This window comes from Styela clava, chromosome 7 (assembly GCF_964204865.1).
Source record: "Styela clava chromosome 7, kaStyClav1.hap1.2, whole genome shotgun sequence".
NCBI classification, from domain to species: Eukaryota; Metazoa; Chordata; class Ascidiacea; order Stolidobranchia; family Styelidae; genus Styela; species Styela clava.
Window position 1 is genome coordinate 12507880 of NC_135256.1, and position 8520 is coordinate 12516399.

The 8520-nt window shown below is 33.4% G+C and overlaps 2 pseudogenes; both read right to left on the minus strand.

Moving 5' to 3' along the window:
• Positions 1 to 91: 91 nt before the first annotated feature.
• Positions 92 to 3943, minus strand: LOC120327476 (copine-3 pseudogene; annotated as a pseudogene).
• Positions 2682 to 7318, minus strand: LOC120327477 (copine-3 pseudogene; annotated as a pseudogene).
• Positions 7319 to 8520: the final 1202 nt, after the last annotated feature.

Here is an 8520-nt window from a genome sequence, read left to right on the forward strand (position 1 = left end):
ACCGAAACAGTCAACAACGGCGTGTAACGCAAATGCAAAAGTTAGGAATTACAAACTTCAAAGATACATGTCAATTATTTCAAAAGAAACATTGATCAGCTTCACATTTCAGCTATTTATTCAGATTAATATTTCAAAGATAAGCACATAAAATGGAATACTTATAAAACATTACAAAACGAGTAATATATAAGAACATCTCAAGCAATTCGCCATAACATATAGGCACATGTTTACTACTGCATCCAAATAAATAAATAAAACATAGTAATGCGTTGAAAAATTACAGTCTATAAATATGATTAATTGCGGGTAAAATGTTGCAGCTATTAGGTTGGTAGTGTAAATGAATAATGTAAATAAAAAAAATCGATCCCAGACATTAATTAACCATCTCATGTATAATTGAGAGGTTTCACGTATGGCTTCATGTGTTGTAAATATACATGATCCCCATTGTATGTTCTAAGATAATTATAAAACTTCAGGCAAAGAGTTCCGGAGTAAGAATCGTAATGCAGGTGGCTTTTTTTTTTCAAGAAATAGAAGACAAGATATCTGATAAGATCTTATTGACTTATTTTCTTCCAGATAAATTGGAGATACAATGAATAATTACTGATGAGATTCAATATAATAAACAAAAAATATAAGAAAAAAGTTCGGAACTCTTTCGTACTGAGATTCAAGCATTATAAAACTAATACACAACTTTGGAATAAGTTGACTATATCACAATGAAATAAATGAAGGGCAAAGCCTAATAAACAAGACCAAACTAAGCATTATAAAGTTTAATAACATTATAACAAGTTTCAATTAGTTAAGAGCTTTAGGTTGAAGAGTTGCATTCAAAAACTTGAATCTGAAGAAACATGATGTTCATACAAGCACAATTATAGGATCTAAAGTAGGACTTGCATACTTTACAAATAAAAATATTATTTTAAAAACAAGAAAGTGACTGATATACAGCGACATAAAATACATATCATGAATGTGTAGACATCAGATTGGATATTGCGACATATATCAAGTAAGGAAACTGCTAATTACATCACTACTTTTGTTGAAGTCGTGAAGAAGGACCTGGTTCCATTCCCTTTTGTTTGAAGTAGCGAGTAACTTGAGCAGGAACTTCAGCCAAAACCGCTTTTGCCAATCCAGTTGGTCCATTCATTTTTACTTCATGGAATGGAACAAATTGTACAATATCCCGAATAGCCTTGTGACCTTGGGGTGATTTCAAGACACCTCCGTCTCCATCGAGCATTTCCATAGCAGTAAAATCCGCAGTACCCACCCCAACAATTATAATAGACATAGGAAGGTGTGATGCGTTAACAATTGCTGTCAAGGTTTCCGCTATATCAGTAATCACACCATCTGTAATGATCAGCAGAACAAAATAATTTTGAGGACTTGTTTGTGCGTTTTGAGCTTCGAGAGCAAATTTAGCAACATGTGATATAATGGGTGATATATTTGTTGGGCCCCACAACTTCACCTGTCTTATAGCTTGTTGGTAGGCCTGTACAATTCCAAGTACACCTTTACAGTAGGGGTTTGTTGGATTAAAATTCAAGGGAAATTCATGTTCAACACGATTTCCAGGAGGCACTTTTGCTCCAAATCCAAAGGCAGGAAATAACTTGTCAGTATCATAGTCTTGTATGACACTTCCAACAGCGAGTAATGCCTGCATATATTCATTGAGGTAATTATTGTCTTGGTAATGAAGAGAATGTGCATCTGAAGGATCTCCATTTGACCCTGTGAAGTCGACTCCTACAGTAAAATTGATTTGCAATCCGCCAAAAATATAATTCAAAAAACTAAAAGTCTTTTGAATTCTTGATGCCTGAAAAATAATCGTGCCAGAACCTTTGTATGATGATTTTTTTGCTTTCTTCTTTTCGTTGATACATTTGAATTCTATCGGTTTCACAGCATTTTCTATCTCAGTTACAGAGGTATAAAATTCACCAATAACATCATGACCACCATCATCATCCCAATCACTACAAATGACTTTGATTTTGTTGGAATAATTACCTTTGCATAAACTGTGCATAGGTATTGTCATTGTCTTCCAAACTGGATCAAGGCTATTCTTAACAACCTCAGTTCTGTGAGCAAGAGACCAAGTTTTGTCATCATTTTCTCGCCAGAACTCTAAAAATGGATCAGATTTCCCCATAAAATCTTTGTTATCAAGTTTGCTGCCTTTTACTGTAAGAGCTAATTCATTATTATCAGAAATTTCTTCCGCTACAATCTTGATTAGACTTTTTCCAGCCTGTTTTTTGCCTTTCAGCATAAGTGCCTGCTGATATGTCTTTGCTGACACAATGTTTCCAAGCGTGCATTTCAATTTCCCTAAGAAATCATCATCTTTTAAGGTTGATGTTGAGTTATCAATATCAAAGACTTGGAATCGTAACTTTTGTATCTCCTCGAAGTAATAATCAATCGTGACTTTTTTACTGAAAACTGGATTCTCCGTGTTTCGAATATGTTCAGTGCGATCCAATTCGAACCAAGTTTTGGAAGATTCTTCAAAACATTGAATGACACAGATTGGATCTGATTTTGACAAGGCATCTTTGCTTAGTAGTTTAGTACATGATATAGTAAGCTCTACTTGTGTGACACATCCTGACGCCATTATTTCTATATCACTAAATAAAAATAGTAGTACAAGGTAGATTACATAGCGAAGCACAAATAGCATTCTATCAAACGAGTTGGACACATTCAAGAACATAGTGCATATGGTAAAACAGAGCATGAAACATCAAAACAGAAGATGAAATTTACAAGATTATGCTTTTATTGAGAATACTTGATACCAAAATACCTACTTTAAGCATAACATCAATATAAAAATATATTTAAGCAATATTTATGTGATAGAAGCACTGATAATTTAAATGACTTCAATATTAACAGGGCAGCTGATTGCTTCAGAAAGTTTGACATAACAATACATGTTTTCACATCCCTATATTCAGTATTAAAATTTTCAGTATAAATATCAATTAGTATGTCTCCTTGACTATTCATCAATACAATATTGGAAATGGCATTCTGTATACTACTTTATTTACCCTGGAACAATTACGAAAAAAGACACTAAATACGAAAGTATAAAATGAAAAAAATATTGTCTATCTTGAATCCAATTATAAACGATTCAGCTTAACGAAACATATATCTATGGAAGAACTCATCAGATAAGACTGAGGTAAGAAAGCCAGATGATGATCCAAGCTAGTAAGTCAAATAAAACTATAGGCCAGTAAAAAAAAACAATGCATCACATTATCTTTCCAAACTGAAAGTAAATAAGTTGAAACAACCAAATGACCTATTCAATGAACCAACGTCCGAAATAATGAGGTATGAGGAAAATGGGTACACATTCACTTCGAAACCGCCCAGAACAAGTGATCAAATTTTTTGATCAATGAATTTCGATAAACCTATTACTTGGTATTTGTACCCCAATCGAATAATATTTAAGAATTCTTTCACATGCAGTAACAAATTTTATCACTTAAAACTGTTTTTAAAACTCTTATCCTCAGTCCTCGAACAATTTCAAAATTTTGAATATTTTATCATAATTTAGAGCTAGCAATATTGTTCAGAGCTCGCAACCAAACAAGCTAGGCTAGTTTTTTATGCCTTGAAACTCCGAGTATTGAATGAAAATTTTGATGGCCAATTAATTATGAGCATAAACAGGCAATTGCTATTGTTGATATATAAGTCATAATGATGTTATAGACAATTAACTGAATCACAGTATATGGCACATCGAAATAAACACCTAAAAAGAAATATTTAGACAAAGGAGAAAGGTACTGAATTGTGTATAATCATCATTGGTATATGTGCTTTGAATTCTCGTAACAAAACTAAGTAAGTAAATCCGACCAAATTTAGAAACTAACAATCCTCTCACAAGTTGCAAATATTACAGTAGAGTTACTATGAAAAGAATGACATATCACACAGCAATGATTCATATTTTTTCAAGATAGCCTGTAATAGCTGTAACAAAATAAATATACATAAATTTGAAATGCAATTTTATCTAAATATGACATGGCTGAGATAAACGTAATAGATCGACACAATCAAATATTCAACTAAATTGGAAATATATTATGTATCAAAATAGAGTAACACCAAATTCATCTTACATAGCACACCTGAAGCAATAAAATGTCATAGTACATTGTATAATACGAGCTATCTCAAGAGTAACAAGTAGCCAGTGTAAAAGTTTATCGGACAGTGAGCATAAAATAAAACTATTGAAAAACTGCAATAATAATCCCTGTAATGGCAACTTCTACATACATCTAAGCCTTACAAATGATAAGGAAGTCAACATGTGAATTAGTTCGAAGATGAGCAATTTTGATCGCTCAATTTACTGATACAATGAAGTAAGATGATTTGAAATTTTTGTTAAAAACTGCATTTGTTCAACATAGTAATAAGCCGTTTTAGCAAAAGCTATTCAAAATGAAACTGACCATTCACACACGATCAAAACAATCCAATTACCAAATTTGATTTTTTACTATAATCTTCAAAAATATGCAGAGAATGAGAAACGGTATCATTCACCCATGAAATTATGTTTAATGAATCAAAGACAGCTCAGTATAGGAGGGAAACATAAATGATTCATGGGCGGAAAAATAAAATACATCACCGAACTGACAACACAAGACAATAACATTTTTCATTAAGTTTGCCCAGATCCATGTCAATTGTAAGTTAACTGCAGAGGCTCTGAGGTAAAGCTATAATTTTAACAGGAAATAACGCTAATGTATATGGTAAAGATATGATATGTCGTGAATATAAACAACTTTTGTTTTGATTAAACTGATACAGAGTAGAGAAAATTATTACATACCATAATGAAATATTACAGTGAATACTCTTATTATACAGATTTTTAAGTGTTTCCATCAGATGCATGTAGAGAGCCTAAATTGTAGTTTTATATTTTATGCACATTTTGCGAAATATATTCAAATTTAAGAATTTAACCTCACAATTACACAGATAAATAAGAAACTTAGTATAGCCTATATAAAAACATATTCTGCAATATATTTACAGTATTTATAAAAAATGAGATTCATCTGGAACATGATTAAATTTTTGACTGCATTTTTCATGTAGCCTACATGAAACAATTCTTGTTGTATCTTTTGCTTCAAACGATTTATATATCTGTTGAATTCACTTATAACGTATAACACTTGTCAAAATTGAAACAGTATAATGAGTACAAGATGAAAACAATAGTACGGATCATGGCAGAAATACGTAGCACATTAATATTTATAGCAATGAGCATCTGCAAACCAAAAGCATCTACACTGCAATAATTAAATGAAAGCACAGGTATTTGCCACATATACGCAGTGATTGGGAGGGCATATAGGTTTACAAAAATGAGAAAGAAACAAATATGATGATTTAATGAAAACTGTCGATGACTACTCGGTGCATGTACTGTGCTATTGCACGCAACCAATAGGAAGTCAGGCATCCTCGCAAGCAATATTCCAGCCATTTTTAAAAGCATTGAGTACAATGGAACGAAAGCGATTGTCTCATTACAGGTTTTGAATTAAATCACTTCTTAGCTTGAACCTGCTGCTGCAACCCTTGTCCTGGGTTCATTTTCTTTTGTTTAAAATATGCTGTAACTTGAGTTGGAACTTCAGCGAGAACTGCTTTCGCTAATCCAGCTGGTCCTGACTTTTTCACACTATGAAAAGGTACAAATTGAACAATGTCACGTGCAACTGGTTGACCAGTTGGTGATTTCAACACTCCATCATCACCATCCAACATTTCCATTGCAGAGAAGTCTGCTTTACCAACACCAACAATAATAATTGACATAGGCAGATGAGAAGCATTTACAATTGCTGTACGAGTTTCATCCATGTCTGTGATCACTCCATCTGTGATAAGCAGCAATATGAAATAATTTTGTGGAGTAGTTTGGGTACTTTGTGCCTGGTATGCAAAACTCGCAACATGATTTATAATAGGGGATATATTAGTCGGCCCCCATAATTTTACCTGGTTGACAGCATGATAATATGCTTGTAATACACCTTCTACCCCAGCACAATATGGATTCTGATCATTGAAATTAAGGGCAAATTCATGGGATACTGTTGCATAGGGTGGAAGTTTGGCGCCAAATCCGAAAGCAGGAAATAACTTATCTGAGTCATAATCCTGAACAACATTTCCAACTGCTATCAAAGCTTGTACATATTCGTTCTGGACATTTGGGTTTATAAAATGCAGAGAGTCAGGAGATGCTGGGTCACCATTAGATCCAGTGAAATCAATTCCAACAGTGAAATTAATTTGTAAACCTCCCATGACATATTCAACAAAACTGTATTGCTTTTCAATTCTTGATGACAGAAATGAAACTACTCCAGAATTTTTATATGATTTCTTCTTCTGTTTCTTAGGGTTAATGCATGGAAATTCTTTGGGCTTCTGAGCTTTCTCAATTTCATCAACAGTGGTGTAAAATTCACCTATCAAATCATGACTACCATCACTATCCCAATCATTGCAGATAACCTTTAACTTCTTATGAACATCAGCACCACAAAGAGTGTGAAGTGAAATCTGCATAGGTTTCCATGCAGGATTGAGACTGTTTTTTACAACTTCTGTTCTGTGAGCAATGGTCCATGTCCCATCACTATTCTGCTTCCAGAACTCAAGATAAGGATCAGATTTCCCCATGAAATCTTTATTATCCAATTTGGTAGCTTTGGCCGAAAGCATTAAAATTCGATTATCAGTGACTTCCTCAGCAACAATCTTTATACTTCCTTTACCTGCATGCTTTTTGTTTTTTCCCAACAATGCTTGCTCCAAAGTTTTCTTTGAGACTATATTTGCAAGAGTACATTCCAATTCTCCAAGGAAATCATCATCACTCAGAGTTGTTGATGCATTATCAATATCAAACATCCGGAACCTCAACTTTTGAACAATTTCAAAATAATAGTCGATTGAGATTTTCTTGCTAAAATCGGGATCCAAACTATTCACAACCTGCTCAGTGCGAGCGTACTCATACCAAGAATGAGAAGATTCATCAAATGTCTCCAAAAGACATATTGGATCAGATTTCGACGTCAGATCCCGATTCAGTAAATTCCGACATGATATTGAGAGTTCAACTTTTGTCATACACGCCATACTGATTCTCAAGTACTATCTATTTGAAACAGAAAGCGTAAAGGTAATTGAAATACTAGGCTACTATTCTTATCAATTTCATGGCAAAAGAAAAAGATCAAGGCTACTAATTACTTAATTAAAAACTTGTAAATTTACAAATTGATATGAAAATTGGAAATATTTGTTTTATCACTAAATTCATAAACTAGTGAAGTTGAGGACAAAAATTCAATACATAAGCCTATATATGAAACCATATACAAAATTACAGAATTATATATATCTGTATAGTATCATAGTATAGAGACATACTACACAGTCAGCAAGTATTATGCTTCAAAATCAGAAATACCTGAATACTGAATTGTACTGTCACCTGATACCACTGCTGTGCTCTACCAGACATGTCTACTATTTTGGTTGCCCACTACTACTGATCTTTCTTGTCTCATGCCTGTGATAATTTTGATAGTCTACTTATAACAGTATAAACTTAGATTTGTATTAATCTCATGACCGAGTTCGATATAGAAGTACTATCAAATCTTTCTGGAGTTCTGTCCTAGCTTGTTATGAAAACTACCTCTGTACCTTGAGCTTGAGTTATTCCAGTATTTTTTAAATTTTAAACATAACGAAATCTATTCAGCTACTAATAACTTCATTATCTTATTTTGAAAATAGTTGCAAACTTTTTTTTTTTTTTTGTTTCCTGCCTGGGATATTCTGATATTAATGCAGAACAACTCTTGTGTCAATAAAGTCCATTGCGTGGGCAAATTACTAATGCATTGCAGCATTGTCATAACAAACTACTGAACTAATACCGTAATACTGTAATAAAAACTTAAATACTGTAAATAATTTATTCAAAAATTGGGCCTTGCTGCAGTGCTGTGAGGAGGCAATTACAGAGTTAGTAGCCTACCTCTATAATTAAGTTTATACGGATTTCCTATAAAAATGTCACAACAAAATAACTTAATACTGGTCTTACTACTTACTGAATACAGCGCGAAACACCGCAAAACAGAGGGAAACAGCGCAAAACAGTGGGGAAACAGCGCAAAAGAGCGCAAAACAGAGGGTTAGATCAAAAGGGACCTCCAGAAGTATGTGCACCAAGATGGCGCACAACCTGAAAATAGTGTGTGTGTGTGTGGGTAGCGGATTCAGGTTGTGCGACATATTGCTGCACATACTTCTGGAGCACCAAAAAGGTAGATAAAATTTCGCCTGATGACCTATAATAAGATAAAG